Here is a 19,864-nt window from a genome sequence, read left to right as displayed (position 1 = left end):
CAGATACATCGTCGTCCTGCTCTCGCTGGTTCTTCTTTCGATCCTCACGACCCTCGCTCACCCTGCAGCTTGCTCTAGGAATCCGCAGGTTCAGCCTGTTCTCCGGGGGCATAATCGGCAGTATGCGCTGCAGTTTGTTGAAACCGCACCAAGGGGGGGGGGGGGTTACAAAATATCAAAATGTCAATTAATCATACGAGGGTCTAGATAATATACAGAAAAGTGCAGGAATTAGTTACTCCATAGGGGGAAGCCGGCTGCAGCCGTTTAGCTAGCGGCCGCCATGTTCCTCCGGTCCGGTAGCGGAGTCTCTTGAAAAATTTGTCAGTTAGGGGCATTGGTATATTTACAAATAAATAAAGCAATTTAGGTAAGATAACCATTTTTGTTATTGCTATGTGACCTATCCGAGATAACGGTAGGGTTTTCCATCTCTGTATCTTGCTTTCCAACCAATCAGTTACTCTCCCATAGTTGCCTAACCACAGTTCCTGCATGTCTCTGCTTATCCATATCTCTAAATATCTTGTTCCGCCTCCGGCCCATGGTATAGGGAATTTAGTATCAAACCGGACAGTGTCATCTGTAACAATACTGATTTCGCCCAATTTATCTGGATGCCCATGAGCCCCCCATATCGGATCAGTTCTCTCATTACTATGGCAAAATTATCTTTAGGGTTCATTAAGTAGAGTGTCATGTCGTCTGCGTACATCGATGTTAATAAACCCCTAGAGGTGAACCCTACACTTCTGTGTGTATGGTGTTAGTGTAGTCTGGCGGCCAGGGGTTCAGTGGCGATCGCAAATAATAATGGGAAAAGAGGGAAGCCTCGTCTCGTTCCCCTCGTTATCGCAAAAGGTTCTGATAGTTGACCACTTCCTCTTACCCTCTCTGTCGGGTTTGTGTATAATAATTGTATTTGTTTGATATAAATAGGGCTCAGCCCCAATCGCTCCAGTAAGGTGAAAAGAAATTTCCGTTCTAACAAATTAAATGCCTTTGTGGCGTCTAATAGGTCCGCCACTGCTTGCACATGTGGGGCCAGATAATGTAATACACCAAATATCGTACAAAGGTTATGTGCCGTCCATCGTCCCGATACAAAACCAGATTGGTCGGCAAGGGCTATCATCGGGAGCATCGGTTGGAGCCTATTCACGATCAGTTTATCATAGATCTTGGCGTCCAGATTTATCAGGGACAGTGGGCGATAGGATTCAGGTTGCGCTGGATATTTATCAGCTTTCAATAGGCTTATCATAGTGGTCTCACGCAATGTTGGTGGCAAGATACCCGTTTCCTGCCCCTCAAGATACACCTGTAGGGGTCTGGAGGCTAGTATATCTGTGTATTCTTTGTAGAATGCGCCAGTTAAGCCATCAGCACCCGTGGCCTTATCTGCTTGCATGCTATTTATTACTAGCCTAATGTCGTCGGTTGTGAATGGCAAATCCTTGTATTCCCTGGCACCCCTGTTGAATCAGGCCGCGCCAGTGTGTCTAGATACTCAGTAATGTCAGTCTGTGATGGGTTTGTCTGTGTGGTGTATAGTCGTTGATAAAAACGTGTCATCGTGTCTAGTATGTCCACGGGTGCCCTAGCTGTATCGCCTTCGTTCGTTTGGAGTTCTGTAATGTATGCTGATCCCCTCGGTGTACGGAGCAACCCCGCCAGTGTTTTCACTGTACTTTCCCCTTCCCCGTACCGACGCGCGTGTGTGTATTTGTTTAGGTAGCACGTTTCTCTTTCCGCTTCCTCTTGAAATTCCGTCATTTTGGTTCTAATTGAGGCCGTCGTCTCGGTAGATGGGTTTATGAAATGCAGTTGTTCTAATTCTTTGATTTCCTGTTCTAGTCTGGCAAGAGTGCCGCGTATATCTATAAGGACCCCCGCTTTAAGTGCTATACAATTCCCTCTTGTAACTACTTTAAATGCTTCCCAGAGTGTGCCTGGAGAGTCTACCTTGCCCTCTTTCAAAGTGAGGTATTCCTCGATTTGTTTTTTTTTCCCCTCCGTTCTTCACGAAATACCTGGTCTAATAATGCATTTGTGGGGAATCTCCATGTAAACGGCTGAATGTAAGGTTTGGGCACGCTTATTTTCTTTTTTTTTTTTTGTTGAAAATCTTTTTATTAATAAATCAAAAAGAAAATGCTTCAGGTGACATTTACCACTTCCACATTTGTTAATTATACATTACCGTACAACAAGATCATACATACAGGATGGCATTTTGGGATCACTGGGACTCATGCGCTGCTGCATCGTCTCGACCAACTGGTGGAACACATATATCCCCACTATAGCTGTTCCAGGCTCCCCAAATCTTCCCCCACTTCGCGGGGCATCCCCGGGCTACGTAGACCGTCCTCTCCCCAAACATGCACCAGTCCAGATCCTCAATCCACTTCTCAACCCGGGGCGGGTGACAGGCGCCCCACAACTGGGCAATGTTACACTTTGCAATCATACACGCCAGGGTCATCCACTGTCTCCCACACATACCCAAATCGAGAGCCAGAGCAAATAAAAGGGGAGACCGGGGACACCGCTGACACCGCTGTCTAGTGCCTCAGCCCACACTGAAGTCAGCTGATCTATGGGTATTCACCACCACTCTAGCCAGAGGATCTGTGTATAGGAGAAGGACCCAGTTGACAAACTCGGGACCAATGGCCATCTTTCCCAAGACCGTGAACAGGAAGGGTCACTCAATCCTATCAAAGGCCATGGTGCCATCCAATGACACCAGGACCGCCGGTTCGTGTATCTTCAGGGCGCCGCCCAATATACCATGCAGCCTTCGCAGGTTAAGGGACGTATTACGACGTGGCATAAAGCCCGACTGGTCCGGGTGAACCAAGGAGGTAATAACTTTGGTTAGTCTCGCCGCCAGGAGCTTCGCCAACACTTTAGGCTCGGCATTTAGTAGCGAAATGGGCCTATATGAGGAGCAGAGAGTCCTGGACTTCCCCGCTTTGTGGATGACGAAAATATTGGCTACTCACTGATCAGAGGGGAGCCAACCCCCCTCCTTACTCTCTGCAAACATGGCGCGACGGAACAGAGCAAGTTTATTCGCACTCAGTTTATATAATTCTATGGGGAGTCCATTCGGTCCTGATGCCTTCCCGGAGTGCACACCTCTGATGGCCTGTGCCACTTCATCATTTGTGAGGGGAGAATCTAAATATTTTCGGTCGTCCTCCGACAGCACTGGCATGGGAATGTCGTGTATCATGTCAGCACTTTCAGCCTCTGTATAAACCCCTGCAGACTTATACACTGATTTCTAATAGTCAGAGAACTCGTTGGCTATAATTTGTGGGTCGGTTATCCTATCGGAAGCACTGTTCTGCAGCTCTGGCACAAGCCTAGACGCACATTCTCTCCTCTCCAGCCAAGCTATCAATTTACCTGCTTTATCGCCATGTTCATATATCCTACTTTGCGTATCTGCGTGCTGTGCTGTGGCTCTATTCCTAGCTAGGTCTCTGTATTCATCTTGAAGGAGTTTCAGCCGGTGTGCACCCTCGGGGGTCACGGCACCGGATACCTCACTCTCCATCTTGGTCACCTCCGCCTCCACCCGGTCTATTTCGGCCCGTTTCTTCCTCTGAATCCCGGTTAGTAATGATAAAACCTCCCTTCGGATAACGGTCTTTTATGCCTCCCACAGGGTCCACGCAGAGTCGACAGATCCCGCATTCTCATGAAAGTACCTTTCGGTACATGAGATGATTTCCTTCTTGGTGGCGGGATCCCTTAGGTGCCATGCGTTGATGGGGGGCTACTCTACCCACGTCAGATTGGCCAGCCTCCATCCGGAGCCAGATCGGCGACTCGTCGGAGATTCCACGCCCCAAGTGACGCACCTCCCGGAACGACGCCACCTGGGCCGCCAGTATTAGTACATAATCTATTCTAGAGAGGGTATGGCGAGCTGCGTGTTGTGTACACCGTTTGGGTTTTTCAACCGCCAGCCATCGATAAGCCCAGTTGTCTCTAAGAATTCTGAGAGCCACTTCTGGGACGGTCGCAAATTTCAGACGAGGCGCCTATCTCTCTCGCCATCTATCACTGCATTGAAATCCCCACCCATCATCAGTAGGCCCACTGGGAGCGTCAGGAAGATTGCGCCCAGGTCCCGGAATGTGTCCGCCTGCAGACCCGGTGGAACATACACAGACATAAAAGTAACGGTTCTCCCCTCCCACTGTCCCGATATGCCAGTGTATCGGCCTCTATGATCAGCCCACGTGGCCTGAATGGTGAGTGGATAGGAGCTTTTAACTAAGATACCCGTCTCCCTAGATCCCGTAGTGAATCCGGCATGTGCCATTAGTTTGTAACCCCCCTTGTGTAGAGCCATGCAATGATTACCGACCAAATGTGTCTCCTGCAATAGCACCACATCCGGGGAATGTCTCCTAATCAACTGGTTCACCATTCCCCTCTTAATTTTGTCCCCTAGACGGTTCACATTCCAACTGAGCACATTGATCCCCGATCCCCGTTTAACAGCAGACATTGCAATGGTACGGAAGATTTTAACTCGAAGCTATGCCACCGGACGCAAAAACAAAATTGAGAAAAATTGCGAATATAACTGCACACAATACCATCACTATACCAAAATGCCCCCTCACACTCAACCCCCCTCCCTGCACCCCTGCATATGGCTGTAGCCCATCCCCAACTAGCAGTGTGCCCGTCACCCAAACACTAATCTACAATGAACTAAAGTTAGAAAATGGAAGGAGGCCAAAAGAACCCCCCCAGCCTCCCCAAAAGATGTATTCGAGTCTGGGCCATTCCACACTAATGCAGTTAAGCTAATCTATTCAAAAAGTAAGCTGTGGACCCCCCACCGGAGCAAATACTACACATTAACTCTGGCAGTCTTATCTATTCTCATTCCTGCTGCTCGGCTTCTCCGCCACGATCTCGATCCTCCAATTCACTCGGGAGCTTGCTGTCAAGCCAGTCCGTTGCCACCTTGGGGTTATCAAAGAACCAGACCTTCCCGTTGAGCTCCACCCGCAGGCAGGCTGGGAACATCATCGCATATTTCAGACCCTTGTCTCTGAGTTTCTTCTTTACCGGCAGGAAGCTCTGACGTTGTTTCTGTATCATTTGAGTAAAGTCCGTAAAGAAAGAGATCGTCGCATTTTCATACCGGATGGGGGATCCCGTTCGGGCCGCCTGGAGCATTGTGTCCCTGTCACGAAGTTCAAGACCCTCACTACCAGAAGTTGGCCTGATATGTGATGTTCACTATTCTAGTGGGCACCCTGTATCAGTCAAAACAACCCTTATGGTGATGCTTGTAAAGTCAACCTTATAGACTAGCTATCCTAGTGGTAGCATGGACAAAGCAGTCTTAGGCTAATACTTCAGAGAGCATGTGAAGACTATTGTTTTACCAATAATAACCCCTTGAATACCAAATGAAAGGACACCACACAAGGTATATATGAAATATATATGTATTTATTACTAACACAACCCCTCTGCACTCTTTATGAGGTCAGAGTTCGAGATACAGCACAAGTTACTCAATAAGCATACTATAAGTTGCACAAATACAATTCTGCCCTAGGGGCCTCACGAACCATATACTAAGTAAGTGGTATAAGGACCACTTCAGGAAAAGTGAATAGGCCTAGGGCCTAGGGAATCGCTGGGGCTACACTGAGTAACCAAAGGTTAGGAAGCAGGAGCCCTACAGGATGCATGTGCAGTGTCTTTACACACAAGTGAGTTCTCACAGACTTAGAATGGGAACGTAAAAGTTAGAAACTAGTTGATTTCGGACAGCCCGAGTGGACTTGCGGGGAAACCCAGTTAAAACAGGACACTTGGATAGTTATTACCCACGGGAGCACGGAGTACTCTAGTTACCTCACCCAGGGAAGCCGGGTGTATAGGTGTGAAGTTGTGTTGGGTTTCGTCGTCAATTCCTATGGAGAGCTGCAAGAAGATGCTGCAGGCGACCAGAAGGAAGATGTCCGGGTGGATCCAAGGGTGGATCGAGGAAGTGAAGAGCCTGAAAGCAGAGGGGACAGAGTCTGGGCCACTAGCCAGTGACCAGGATGGAACCAGGAAGGAACCAGGCGATGTTGAGCTGCAAACAGGTGAAGAAGTGAAGCTGGTCTCTGCAGCCACATGGACCAGGAGGCGTCGACTATGACCAGGCGCTGGATACGGACTGCCCCACGAAGGCTCTCGCTGTTGGCGGTGTCGGCTTCTGGATCGGAGTCAACAAGCCTTGGCAAAGGCAACCCAAGCAGGAAGTTAAGATTGGCTTCTTGTACAGACCAACAAGGTCTGTGGGGCTTCCCTTTTACAGGAAAGCAAGCGCAAGCCCAGAGCAACCAGACAAGCAGCGTTATTTCAAAATGGAATCTTCAAGATGGCCTCTAGCCAGCTCGCTAGCAACCGCGAAGATGCGTCGAGAGGAAATGCAAGACCGGGCCCCACGCGGCACTCGTGGAGCGTGGAGGGCTGAGCTTTGGTGCACTTATGACTCGGGGTTGGGGCTTCTCAAGTCCCAATGCACAACTTCGAGGACGCCTCAGAAGCTGCACAATTTAGCAAAGCGCAAAATGGCCAGGTGTCCGGTCCCATGTCTCTCGTGTACGCCATGGATCTCAGCTTTGCTGGAGGTGTGGGTCTGGGTCGGAGAGGTCTGGAAGTCCAGTCCTGTGAAGCAGAGTCGTCTGGATCCTTCGGGAGCGTCGACAAAGCAAACCGGCAATTCGCTAGGTGGTGCCTGTTTGCACAAAGTGGTCACTCCTTGACCACAAGGGAGATTCTTCTAGTTGCAGTAGAATGTCGAAGGTCCAGAGTTTCGTATCAGAGTTTCAGTTCAGGATAATCTAAAGTCTCTAGACTCTGCTCCTAGCTTTATATGAATTAAAGGGGCTGGATTACCTGCTAGGTCTCTCCTATGGGTGGGACCAGGGAAGGGGGTGGTTACACCCCTTTCCCTTTGTCCAGTTTCGCACCAGAGCTGGGGCTGGAGTGCCCTAGCAACTGGTTTGAACCGGGCTATGCATGGCGCACCTTGTCATTCAACCCACCCTGCCCCAATACACTATATTCTGTCTGGGGAGGTGGTAGCACCTCCCAAGGCAGAAAATCTATTGTCCAGGCCTCCCTCGCTGGAAGGGCTCCCAGCTGCAGGAGGTCAGACTTGTGTCTGTGGCAGCAGCATCCATTTCGTGATGCTGAGGCTCTGTTTAACTTTAACCGGGTAAAGCTACAACTACAGGTCTTCTCCCCCTAGAAGGGTGGAATGCTACGCCCGCCGCCAGAACTGGCCGGGGGGGGGGGGGGTAGTATTCCAAAGCGTATGACACCTTACACGACATGTTTAGATAAAGCCAAACCAAAGTTAGCATTAACAGCGAGGATTATAATGCACTTAAGAGCATATGGTATGGCTATATCATAGAACAGCTATAAGGACATGGTTCCGAAAGCTGCAGACGGGCTCAGCTCATGCTAGAGCACCATCTTACATAACACCAAGCACTCTGCCTCCAGGATTGTTAAGGCCTGCCATAGGAGTGACTTATAGGTAGGTATATATGTGTCTATATGTAGTGGTAGGTATAGGGATACTATACCTAAGCAAGGGGGTGATTACACAACCTTGCCCCAGCTGAGTGATCAGCCAGTTGTGTCAATTTGGATGGCCAGCCAGGGGTGGCATAATACAGGCTGCAGCCCCTGGTAGGCCTTGGATGCACCTATGCCCTGGGTACCTATGGTACACTATACAGGGACTCAAAAAGGTGACCCAATATCCAATTGGAGATGTACCTTAAGTACATGGAGTCCATTTTACAGTGAGAGCAGATAGCCTGGGGCCCTGATTAGCAGGATCCCAGGCCAACTAAGTCAATTCAAAATCTTTATTCGATTGTAGATTTTACAATCATAAAAGTACAGTTTAGAAGCACATATTTAAAAAAAACATTACAGACAGTTCATTTCAGATGGCAAATAATGACACAGTATACAGTACAATATATCAAACAGAATGAGCATGGGCAGCTAAGTCAAAAACCAGCTAAACTAGGCAAAAAGTTGGGGTAACCATATTTTTATTTATTTATTTATAGCATTTGTAGAGCGCTTCTGCAACCCTACGGGCATCCTGGCGCTGTGTACATATTGCTGCAAATACTGTGCATCAGAGGAGGGGGATAGTATAAAGTTCTGGTGAGATTAAACTTTGGGGAAGAGCCATGTTTTCACCTTTTTACGGAAAGCCATCAGTTCGTCTGTTTTCCTGATGTCGATAGGCAATTTGTTCCACAGATGGGCTGCGGCTATGCTGAAAGCTCTGCCACCATAAGTGGCTTTCCTGATCCTGGGTATGCTTATCAGGTTGGAAGATGAGGAACGGAGGGACCGTGTGGGTATATACCATTTGAATTTCTTTTGAAGCTGTCGGGGGCCCATTCCGTGTACTGCCCTAAAGACAATGCAGAGGGATTTAAAGCAGATCCTTTGATGTACAGGTAGCCAGTGAAGATCGGCTAGAGCGAGGGTGGTAGAGGATTTTCACTGTCGGGAGAGTGCCAGCTTCGCTGCTGCCGCCTGGATGCTTTGCAGTCTGGAGATCAAATAGGCCGGGGATTCCAGAAGCAGAGCATTACAGTAATCCAGGCGGCTGAGAATGGTGCTCCTAACTATGGTGGTTCTGACCTGCGCTGGTAAGAGGGGTAGCAGCTTTCGCAGTCCTCTCATTAAAGCAAAGCAGCTACTCATCTGCTTGTTGACATTGGTCTCTAAGCTCAGACAGTCGTTAAAGCTGACTCCGAGATTCTTCACTGATTTCACTGGGGTTAGTGACTCCCCCGAGTCCAAGGGCCAGAAATCGGTGGGTAGACTTCTGGTAATTCTGCCAACTGCGCAGTGCATTATTTCCGTTTTATCACTATTAAATTGTAGTGAGTTCTGGTTTAGCCAGAGTGTCATTTCTGCCATGCAGGTATGGAAAGCCGTGAGTGAGTTGCCTGGGCACCATCAAGGGAAATCATCAGCTGCGTGTCGTCCGCATAGTTGATCACGCTAATACCGTGGGCCTTGATAATGCCCAACAGGGGTTGCATATATATATTAAAAAGTATCGGACTGATTGCGGACCCTTGTGGGACGCCATGTGGGACTTTAACAAATTCCGACTGATATGGGGGATGGCTACTGCCTGCCACCTGTCTTTTAAATAGGAGTGAAACCAATCGAGCGCCACTCCGCCGATTCCAATGTTTTTTAGTCTTGTCAGCAGGATGTCGTGGCTCACCGTATCGAATGCGGCGGACAGGTCCAGCAGAATTAGGATTGCTGATTCCTCCCTGTCCGCCAGATATCCACCTTCCTACACTCGCAATCATCAGGCGAGGGGGGGCTCTGGGCCTGGGCCTCCCCCCGTCACTCTGTGTGCCCGTTCAACTGTGAAGAAGTTACTCAGTCCTTTGGGCTTAAGGTGATTTAGGACAATATCCTAGACAAACAGGTCCGGGGTTTGGCCTTCCGACTTTTCGGGCACTCCAAGAATGTGAACGTTGTTATGCCTACTCCTCCCTTCCAACTCAACAAACTTGCGATCCATCAGGGTTTTCGAGGTCTTCAAGTCCTTCGCCTCTTGCTGCAACAACGCCACGTCATCAATCAGGCTAGTGGTCTTGAGCTCCAGCGATTTGACTTTCTCACTTGCCTTCGATAGATCCGCCCGTATCGAGTCCAGCTTATCATCCAAGGCTTCCATTTTTTGTCCCAAGGACGCCTGGACCCCATTTATAGCTGCCATGACGTCTGTCAAAGTTGGTTCAGATGGCTGGCCTGCAGTGTCACCCAACGGTGAGTGGGACTTCTTCGTTTCGGTGGGGGACCCCTTGGGCATGGTGTAACGGTCCCACTTATTAGTTTGAATGTTTCTGGACCCCTTGGTGGACTTAGAGGAGGATTTTTCAGTTTCCGGCTTGGTAGCCATCTTAACGCCGTTGCCGCGTCGCTGGCTGTTAATAGCAAAAGGAGTCATCTCGGCGCCGGAGCCCCAGGTCCCCCGAGCGTCTTCCGGTCACTCCAGGACTGGCCGCCCAGTCACGGCGCCTCCCAAATGTCTCAATTAAGCAAAGACCGACTCTGTTAGCCAACAGGAAGGGAGGGTGGATAATGCACAATGGATAGATCGTCCTTCACCAGCACCCATCCCCCGGCCCGCGCAGCGGGCCGCTGAAAGCACTGTTCCAAATGCAGGATGAAGCAAGCGCCATCTCAATATGGACAAGCTGTGCAAACGACCTGTCCCCTTCGCAGCAGCAAAACCTCTCGCTTGACCACTCCAGCCGTCAGCCAGGGACAGGTGTATCACTGGAGGTGGTATATGCGTCGCCTCTCCTGTCAGCCTCCCGGCTCAACCCACAACAGCGCTAGCAGGGTATACGCCCCCTAGCAAGGGAGGGTATTGCCTGTATGGAAGTCTCATGGACCACCGCTTTCCCGCAGTCCGCAAGGTTGTACCACAAGACAGGGCGCCAGCCCGGCATCCACTGCACACTACACAGTCAACTTAATGGGCACCACCTGTTGGCGATCCTACCACTACACAACACCTAGGCACCGCGGGGCTGCATATATACGTCCAAGAGGGGCGGCACCCCAGCACACTGCTCCCGGAGCCTCCGCGCACGAGTCCCACCTCACATCGGGCCGCACTGGAGCATCGCCGGCATACCAGGTAGTCTCCAAGCAACTCACGGCTTCAATCTGGGCAAATTCACTGCTTCGCAGCCTCCCAGCAGTCGCGCTGACACCACTGTAGTCCCGCCAGGTCCGTCATAGCGCTCTCTGTGCAAATTGAGGTAGTGCACGGGGCCAGACCGGCAACTTACGGGTTGCGGCCCCGATGTTTTTTCACTGGGCGGCGGTTTCCGCGTCCACCCGAGCTCCCAGCTTCAGAGGCTTGTAGGCCGCTGACCGCAACCCGGCAGAACTTTGGTGTGAAGTGCCGTAGGCGGCTCAGGAGAACGGCGGGGGTCGTCGCTTCACAGGGTCTTTATGGGAGCGGGCTTGGATCCCAGGATTACTGGCAGGATGTAGATGCTGGGATTGGAGGTCGGCGGAGCCGAGCCCTCAAGCGGCCATCATGGTCACGCGCCTGGCTCCTCCCTGGGTACGCTTATTTTCAAGAGTACAGGCGCATGATCAGAAATGGTGCGTGGGTGGTGAATTACGTCGAGTACCCATGTGTGTAGGTCTCTGGATGCCAGCCAATAATTTAATCTCGACCACGCATGCGATGATGTGTTACACAGGTACCCTCCCGAACAGAGTGGTGCAGCGCTCTCCATGAATCAACTAAATGTAGGTCCACTATTATGTCTTTTATTGTTGCTGCTGCTTTCGAGTGATGTTCCCGGGGTGCTCCTTGTCAACTTTCCAAAGTCGATAGTACTACGTTGAAGTCCCCTCCCCAAAGGATTGCCATGTTACTCATAGCTTGTGTTATTTACCATATGTGTTTAGAAAACGTCAGACAGTCTGAGTTGGGTCCGTAAGTGTTTATGATCACTAGTGTAGTGTTTGTAAAGTTAAACCTGAACAATAATATAACTTCCTTCCCTGTCCGTGTGATGAGTCTTCCAGTGAAGACCTCTGCGGATCAATATCGCCACTCCTCTAGAGTAATTTGAATACCCAGATTCAAACACCTCCCCCCATCTGTTAGTCTTGAGTGCTCCGTTAGACGCATGTGTCAAATGTGTTTTTGTAGCAAACATATGTCTACTGCGTGTCTGGCGAGGGAAGAGTGTATTAGTCTCGTCTTCCTACGATCATTAAGACCCCTGACGTTCCACGTGAGGCAGTTAAGTGTGGTTAAGGCTTTACTCTGTGAAATGACCGGTAACCTAGAATGATCCGCCACTTCTTCGTTGTCTGGTAAACTTACTCAATGGAGCTGTGGTGATTACGACTAATGCGATACCCTTGGGCTGTCGTGTAAATGTGTACATCAGTGTATTTAACATTCCTTATGTGGCACGATGCATTTGGATGTATGATGACTGTGGGTCCGAACAAAACATTCCCCCTCCCCCCTCCTACACCAACCCCCCCAATCAGGTTGTGTTTCTCCCTCCCTGACCTCCCTTAATAACAACAAAATCGCCCTTTGTGTAGAACTTGAGGGAATCATCCCATGGTGGTGCCTGAGGCCACCGGCTTACACCCCTGCTTTGTAGCAGGGTGGCCGAGCACTCATTGGACTTCCCCCCGTTCCCAGGACTAATCAGTTCACTATAATTTCAGTTTCACCCATAATAATTGCTAGTGTCCGTAACCACAGTCTATTTTGGGTCAGAATGGGTGCAATGCTAATGCGTCTGTATATATCCTCCTTAATTGTTTTAGTGCTCCGGCATATACTTATCTGTGACTCTGGTGTGTCCCTTTTTTTCCCATTCAGTCGTTGTCACTTAGGTTCTGCTCGGCTTGTTCATCTGATGTCAGCTTACGTTGTTTGTGTTCTTTCGCCATTTGTTTGGCATATGTCAAAGCCGCTTTTGCATCTGTGAAAAACACGGGCTTCCTGTGTCCTTGTACCTTGAGTTTGGCGGAATAGATTAGGGCGTATTTGGTGCCAAGCTGTTGGAATATCTTTTGACGGGCAGCATGTACTTGCATTGTAAAGTCTGGGTATAGTGCGATGGTATTTCCCTGGTAGTTTAGTGTGCCTTTCTCTCTGGCCAGCCTGAGAGCTGTATCCAGATCTCTGTAATTCAATACTCTAGCCAGTATTGGTCTCGCAGTTGCACCTGGTTGCGGCCTTGGGCCTAATGAACGATGTGCCCTTTCGATTAAAAACGTTTTGGATAGGTCGGCCCCAAATAGTGCGTTCATCATGGTTTCAATGTACCTTTCCATGTTTTGAATGTCTGTAGATTCTGGAATTCCATTAATTCTTGCGTTATTTTTTCTCGATCTGGCTTTCAAATCCTCATTCTTCTCCGATTTTCAATATCCCATCCATTCCGCGTAATGACTTGCCTAGGACATTTTGGCTATCTTCCGTCTCTGAGTCCCTCGTTTCTATAGTGTATAAGCGGCCTTCTTGTTTCTCCACCCGTTGGGTTAACCTGTCCATTCGGTTCACGAGCGTGTCCTTCTTTGTATCTATCCCTTGAAGACTTGTTTTCAGGTCTTTAAACATTTCTTGAATATCTTTCTCTGGTATTTGACTTGCTGCGGCATCCTCTGTCTGCTCGTGTTGGCCCACTTCCCCTTCGGTGGCCTTGGAAGCTTTTTTATCAAAGTTTATTCGAGGTTGTCTCGTATCTGGCTTTCCCATGGTCTCTTCAGGCTTCCAATGACTTATCCACCTCCCTCAAGTGAATATGCACCTTTCGGTCTGTAGGGCTGCGGGCTAATATGACTATGTGGATCATAGAGCAATGTACCAAAGTTGAGCCGCGCTGCGTGTGATCTCCGTCTGCAGTGCAATCTGTTGCCGCCTTAAGTCTGCCTGTGCCGTCTTTCACTGCATGATCAGCGTTGTATTGCGGGTGGTCTAACGAGTCTTATCGCTGCAGGTGTATATGTGCACGTTTCTTTCCCTTCATGTGCTCGCTCCACAATGTTCTCTAATGTGGATAGTGGAATACTTAAGTGATGTTTACGTGGCGCTTGCGTCCCCCCAGGCCCGCACTGCCGATGTCTGCGGCCGTGCTGCTCCCGCTAACAAAATGTCGGCTCCGCTTCACAACTCCTTCTCCCTTTCTCATCTGTAGTGGGCTACAACTTTGCTTTCTGCTGCTCGCTGCTCTGTATGCATGTGTGTCCTCACCTCGTCTCGTGTTCCGGCCATGATGAGCGGTGCCCCGTCAATGGATCCGGGCTCCGGAGGTGCTGACGTTTTCCCGCTAGGAGCCTCGGTTTCTCCGGCCTCCGATTGCCTTTTCCGCTGGGTGTCTGGGCGGCAAAATAGTAAGGCAGCTTCCACAGGTGTAAACTATAGTGTGCCTTCGCAATTCGTGCTGATTTTCCAATTTGTTGCCTTTCCGCACTGGCGCCTCCGATGATGTCACCAGGCCATCCCAGTGTCCGCGCCTGGCGGACGCCCACTCCAGGTCCGGCTTTGTGATCGCAGCCTTGTGACCAGGCCTTGACTTGCACTGACCTTTCAGCTTACAGGGGGACTGTCACCCTTTCAATCTGCGCTTTCTTGCTGCGTCCACAGTCACTCAGCCTTAGCAGCTGGTGATCCCTCTGGAAGTAGACCCTGTGTACAGGGCTGATGCACGGATTTTGTCTGATTTTTCGTTCTATGCCTGCGGAGCCACTCTAGTGCGCGGCCATTTCGCTGCTCAGCGAAGCCACGCCCCCTGAAAAGTAAGACATTGTCCTAACTTGCCTCCAAGTTTGTAACGTGGGATTAGCGGCCATGCTATGTATATACAGCTGCATCAATCTGCAATCTTTTAAGTGTAACATGCTGGCCTGAAACCTGTTTTAACTAACTTCTGTCAATGGAAACATTGGAACTTTATCTTTATTGTCTACACTTCTAAAATGTATTTTAAAAAGTTGGCAGATTAGTGGCTAAAGGAGTAACCGATGAAAAAAAGATGATTCACGCCTTCCCCTTTGCTGAGCCTCCTGTAGCTCAGAGATAATGGCTTTATTTACACCTGTTCATTCCAGGAACACTTTGGCCAAGTGCACAGTTTCGAAGGATGTTATTGACCCTAACACGTTTCTCTCATGAGGTTCAACCTACACCCAAGGCACACAACATTTGTCTCCTTTGAGAGGAAAGAGACTTGCAAACCTGGAGCAGTCCTTCTTAGCATGGGGTAGGAGGAGATGTACCGAAAATCCTGGGAGTCTCCTTGAATTTTTGGGAGGCATAAATGGGCCGTTCTTGTGTAGCGTTTGGGGAAAGAGGGCATGTAAACATATGCCAGCTTTAGTGCTGGCATTTTTAGGAACTGTAGCACAAAGCACTGGGAGATTATCTTTCTTTAAGGCACATTTTTGAGACCAAAACTGCTTCACCCTGTAGTAAAATGTAGGCAGAGGATGTGTAGGAAATTTAGCTTTAATCATTCAGACATTCTCTGAGAGCAGGATTCATCTTTTAGAAACTGCTGAAATCTCAGGTAGCGCAGAGAACTGATCAGAAAAGAGAAGCATTGTGGATGAACTCTGGTGAAGAATTGTGTAGATCGCATCTTCAGCTTTATGCTAAATATCTGGACTTGAAAGCTGCTCCAAAGGCTGAGGAAGTTCGCCTCATACTGACTCACAAGGACAAAGCTATCTAGGTCCTTACTAGGATGCTGGCTTCTATTGGAACTTCTGTCTCATGGTGTCAAAACGTGGAAGGTAATGAAGAAAGAGGGAACTATGCGAGCCTCGAAAAATACCAGGTAAACTGTTGCAGCTAGGCGTTTGGCTCTAGATGTGATTGTAAATTATGGGAATTCTTTTTACAGCTTGGACCTTTTGTCCAGAGTTCACAATAAGTGTTTGCTAAAGGTTTGATGACTTTTGGACTACTGGTGAAAAAATTCCATAACATTTCTTGAAAGTAGGGATTTTGTAAATGTCTATCTCAGGAGACCCAGGCCAGGGATTCAAGATTACCCCCAAAAAGACAGCCTTGATGGCTAGATTTTTCTGGTTTATTCCACTCTGAGTTTTGGACTGCAAGGTTTGAGCTCTACCGTGCAGCACGGAAAAATAGTAGCTGGTTGTGTAGGAACAGCCTTTCCAAAGCTCCTAGTCTAACCTTGGCGAAGATTTCGCAGCTGTAGAAAAGTTTAAGTCTGAAAGCAAATCTGTCATCCTTGATGAGTCGTAAACTGTTTACTGCTTGTCAGCTACAAAGATTACCTTAGTCCAGGTCCTCCTTAATGCATTACTGTGGTGAACCAAACCTTTCGCCGAGTTGTCGCCATTGCTGATTAGCTTGGGAGGTTACCAATGCCCAGGTCTATACCTTCCTCCAGACTTGCATTCGATTTTTAATGTATTATGTTTTAATTCAACCTTTTGCTTACGTTACACCTCCTGATTCCATCGTCCAGGTTTTTTTACTCTGGTGTAATTTTAATCAATACATTTGGTTCCTTTCAACTCAATTTGTTTGGGAATTTTGACTTCCCAATTTCTGAACTAAAATTTTGATTTGGTGTTTCTGCACATGCACCACAGTCTCTCTGAGAGACATCTGCTGCTGATGCCAAGCTACAATGGATATGCTACGGATTACTCACAGAAACCTGTTCACTAAACTGAAATTATATTGTCTTGACTTTGTGGGATTTAAACAAAAATTCACATCAAGACTGCAGCTTCAATCTCCCTTAAATTAAGAATGTGTTTTCCTACCAGCCCCTTATCCTTCGGTGTTTTGGGGTGACCCGCCCAGCCTGTATTTTGGTTTCTCCATCATCCTACATCTACCAGCCAATTTTAGCCATTCGACCATCCTCTGAGTATCTTTGCCTTTCAAGAGACATGCTGTTTTTCTTTATATTACTTTTAACTTCATGATCATTAATAATTTAGTCCCTTAGGGCGCGCTGTGACCTACGGAATAATCGGGAGCATTTCAGTTGAATATACAATTATAAAGGAAATTATGTTTAAAAAGGATTGGGAGTTTTTGTGATGGAGTGCATCTTAAAAATACCTGGCTAGTAGGTGTATCCTATTTACTCTTACCTCTAGTCTCTACGATTTAAAAGGGTGAAGATTAGGAAATAAAGTTTGTCATGGACATAATTTCCTAAAAGTTCAACATGTTTAAAGCCGTGCCCCTAGGGAACTGAACTCCCTGTACCAATCCTATAGTATTACAATGGACGCATAATCATTGCATGCTACTGAAAGGGGATATAAACAGTTACAACCTTTCTGGAGATCATTGTCTCTGTTTATGTATAATGCTTTGATATTGCGTCATGTTTCCTAAAGGGGGAGGGAAAACTGTAGTCACACTTGCATCAAGTTCTTTCCCCCTTGTGTAACCTATTTGATACGGCTGCCGGCGAACCATTATACCTACTAGCAAGGTATTTTTAAATTTCACTCCAGCACGAAAACCCCCACTCCTTTTTAAACACCATTTCCTTTATCATTGTATATTGAACTGGGTTCCCATTTTATTGACATAAATTATCCCTTTGGTTCCCATAGCCTGTCTCTGGGCACATGACTGGATGTAGCTGACATTTGGGCTTTGTGTATTCCTCCTAGATAGCCACACACAGTAGGGAGCTTAGGTTTGCCTGGAATGGCCATCACTGACAGGATAGGAGAGAGGAGCTGTGCACAGCCCCACTTACACCTAAATAGACTGTGTCCTGCCTCCACACAAAGGGCTGCATGCTATGGGCGGTTCCCCTACTTGGCCGTTGGGGTGCCGCCTCTTTCATTCTCTTCTCTTCTCTTCTCTATTAAATAGGTTTTTCTTTATTGAAGATTTTTGTTTTAATCCACTATTCTCTGTTCTGAATTAAAAGGTGTGCTTTAGGGCCGTACTTAAAATCACTCACCCTCAGTCGTACACTAAATCGCTAAGAGTGTTCTGCTGCACCTGCAAAGCAATCTCAGCGAGACTTGCATCAAATACCATTTTCTGGGCTGATGGGCTCAAAGCCTGGAGACCTGTGAGGTCATGAGCTTGGCAAAATCATTTCCTCCTGTGCTAAGCTCTACCCCCTGATGACATGGGTGAAAGGTTTGTCCATGGGCGTTCCTGCTGAAGCCCTGCAGTTCTTGGGGCTTCATGTCCAACAGGGACTGGAGCAAAACCATCCCACCCTTTCCATACTAGTCACCGGGTGTGGTGGGATCAGCAAGCCTCCTTGACCCCACCCCACCCTATGAACAGTTGTGAGAGGGTGGGGTTAGAGGCTGACGATGGCAATAACAAATCATCCCCACCACACCACAGGCTGTGAGTAGTGGGTGTTGGCTCTGCTTCCAGCACACCACAGGTGACCAACACCCGCTAGTTGCCTTTGCGGGCAGCCATACCTTGCTATGCACATCTTTTTTATTTTTAAATGGGGGAACTAATTTGATTTTTTTTTTTATTTGAAAGATTAGCGATTTTAATAAAAATCTTGAATTTTCAGCAAAAAAAGGTGTTATTTTCCTATTCACAAAATGGTGTTTGGAAAATCCAATTTTTATTTAATTCATGATTGTAGCACTGCAAACTTTTCTCATTTTTAGGTGTATTTTTCCCAACCCTCTTAGTGCCTCCCCAGGACTCTGGGTCCGGTACCTCTCATGCTGTAGCCGCAAGCACGGCTTTGGAATCTTTTCACCACAGCATGAACACTAGGATTCTTTTTTCAAATCAATATTTTTAAGATGCCGAAAAAAATAGCCTGTGCCATTTCCCAGCAAATCACATTTATCAAAAAACTCAAATGTAATTGAGATAACTTGTGACACACACACATACACACCTCTCTGGTCATTCAAGACTCTACACACAAACATACACACACACAAAACAGACTCACACGACACCCCCTCTAATAATGCAAGTATCCTCAGCCACAAGTATTAAGTGTGCTTGTATGCATGTTGTATCCATTGTTGCAAATTCAATCCCATGCAACCAAGTAATCTAGTACTACGGAGAGAGAGGTGGAGACATACAGACAGAGCAAGACAAATGCCACAGAGGATCAAATGTTGAAGTAAATTAAAAAAGTGAAATGACAAGGATAACTAATTAAATGGGAAAAGGTAGTTGAAATCTAAAGACAAACCTAAAAATGAACCATGTTTTAGTTCAGTTCATACTTTATTAATGTTTAAACACAATCTTTGAAACATACATTCCTTAAAAACAAAAACATTTGATATATAATTACACCGTTCTGCTAAAATCCCCGATCCCCTACTATTTACACTATATGACATTAATCCAACCATTTTAAAGAAATTTAGCCAGTGTGAAAGCCACATCAAAGAATTCCATCCTTAACAAAAGTGTTAGTGCCTCATTCCGACAATATATATTATTTTTTAAGAAGAGGTTTTAAAATCAAGCAACAGAGCCTATAAAAATGGCGACAATCAATTAAAACATGAACATTAAAATTATAAGACGGCAGACCGCAGGTGCAGTTAGTATCTAGATCTAGGAGGGGTTGACATTTCTCACTCTTACATAACGCACATTTAATGCAATCCGGTACTTTAGTAGTAATTGTAACCGGGCACCTGGGAATACAGATAAGTATGGAAATACATTTGTATTTTCCCAAGAATATACCATGTATTTTGCGGAGGGTTTATTCCTTACATATTTCAAGTCCGCCAACCTAGGTTCTTTTTTACATGCAATTTTAATTCTGCTTTGGAGAGTGAGGTTTCAGCTATTTTTCATTCTAATTTTAAAGTTCCTACAATGTCTTACAATCTTTTCTTCACCTTCTTTGCCCACAGTAATTCACTTTTTTCTATTTTAGTGGCACAGCAGGCTGATATATTCTGAGTATTCTGGACCAAAGGTTTATCCCAAAAACGCAGGGTTGAGTTATAGGCTAGGAAGTTTCAGGCTTGCAGTTTTTCTTCTAATCTTATTGCCTGGGACATTGCACCTTTGGGGAGGCCCAACAATATTTTCATATATTTGCTTTCGCACCTCTCCCAAACCATGTTTTCGGAATCAGCAAATAAATGCTGTGGCAGTGGTCATCACCCCCATTCCATGGCCCACCTGACTGATGAGAGTCTGATCTCTTAAGACAAGTTCTGCAGGCAAGAATCTTCAGAACAGGTCCAACACTGCTTTTATTCTGACTGGATGAGA

General features: G+C 47.3%; 1 protein-coding gene across 1 annotated transcript in view; it reads left to right on the top strand.

Annotated features, from left to right (window-relative positions):
- Window positions 1-19,864, top strand: part of BAG1 (BAG cochaperone 1) — a 290,695-nt gene that overhangs the window by 100,819 nt on the left and 170,012 nt on the right. The window lies entirely within an intron of this gene.

Source organism: Lissotriton vulgaris, chromosome 4_1, assembly GCF_964263255.1.
Source record: "Lissotriton vulgaris chromosome 4_1, aLisVul1.2, whole genome shotgun sequence".
Lineage (NCBI taxonomy): Eukaryota > Metazoa > Chordata > Amphibia > Caudata > Salamandridae > Lissotriton > Lissotriton vulgaris.
Note: the sequence above shows the minus strand (reverse complement) of the source record. Positions and strands in the feature narration are given on the sequence as shown.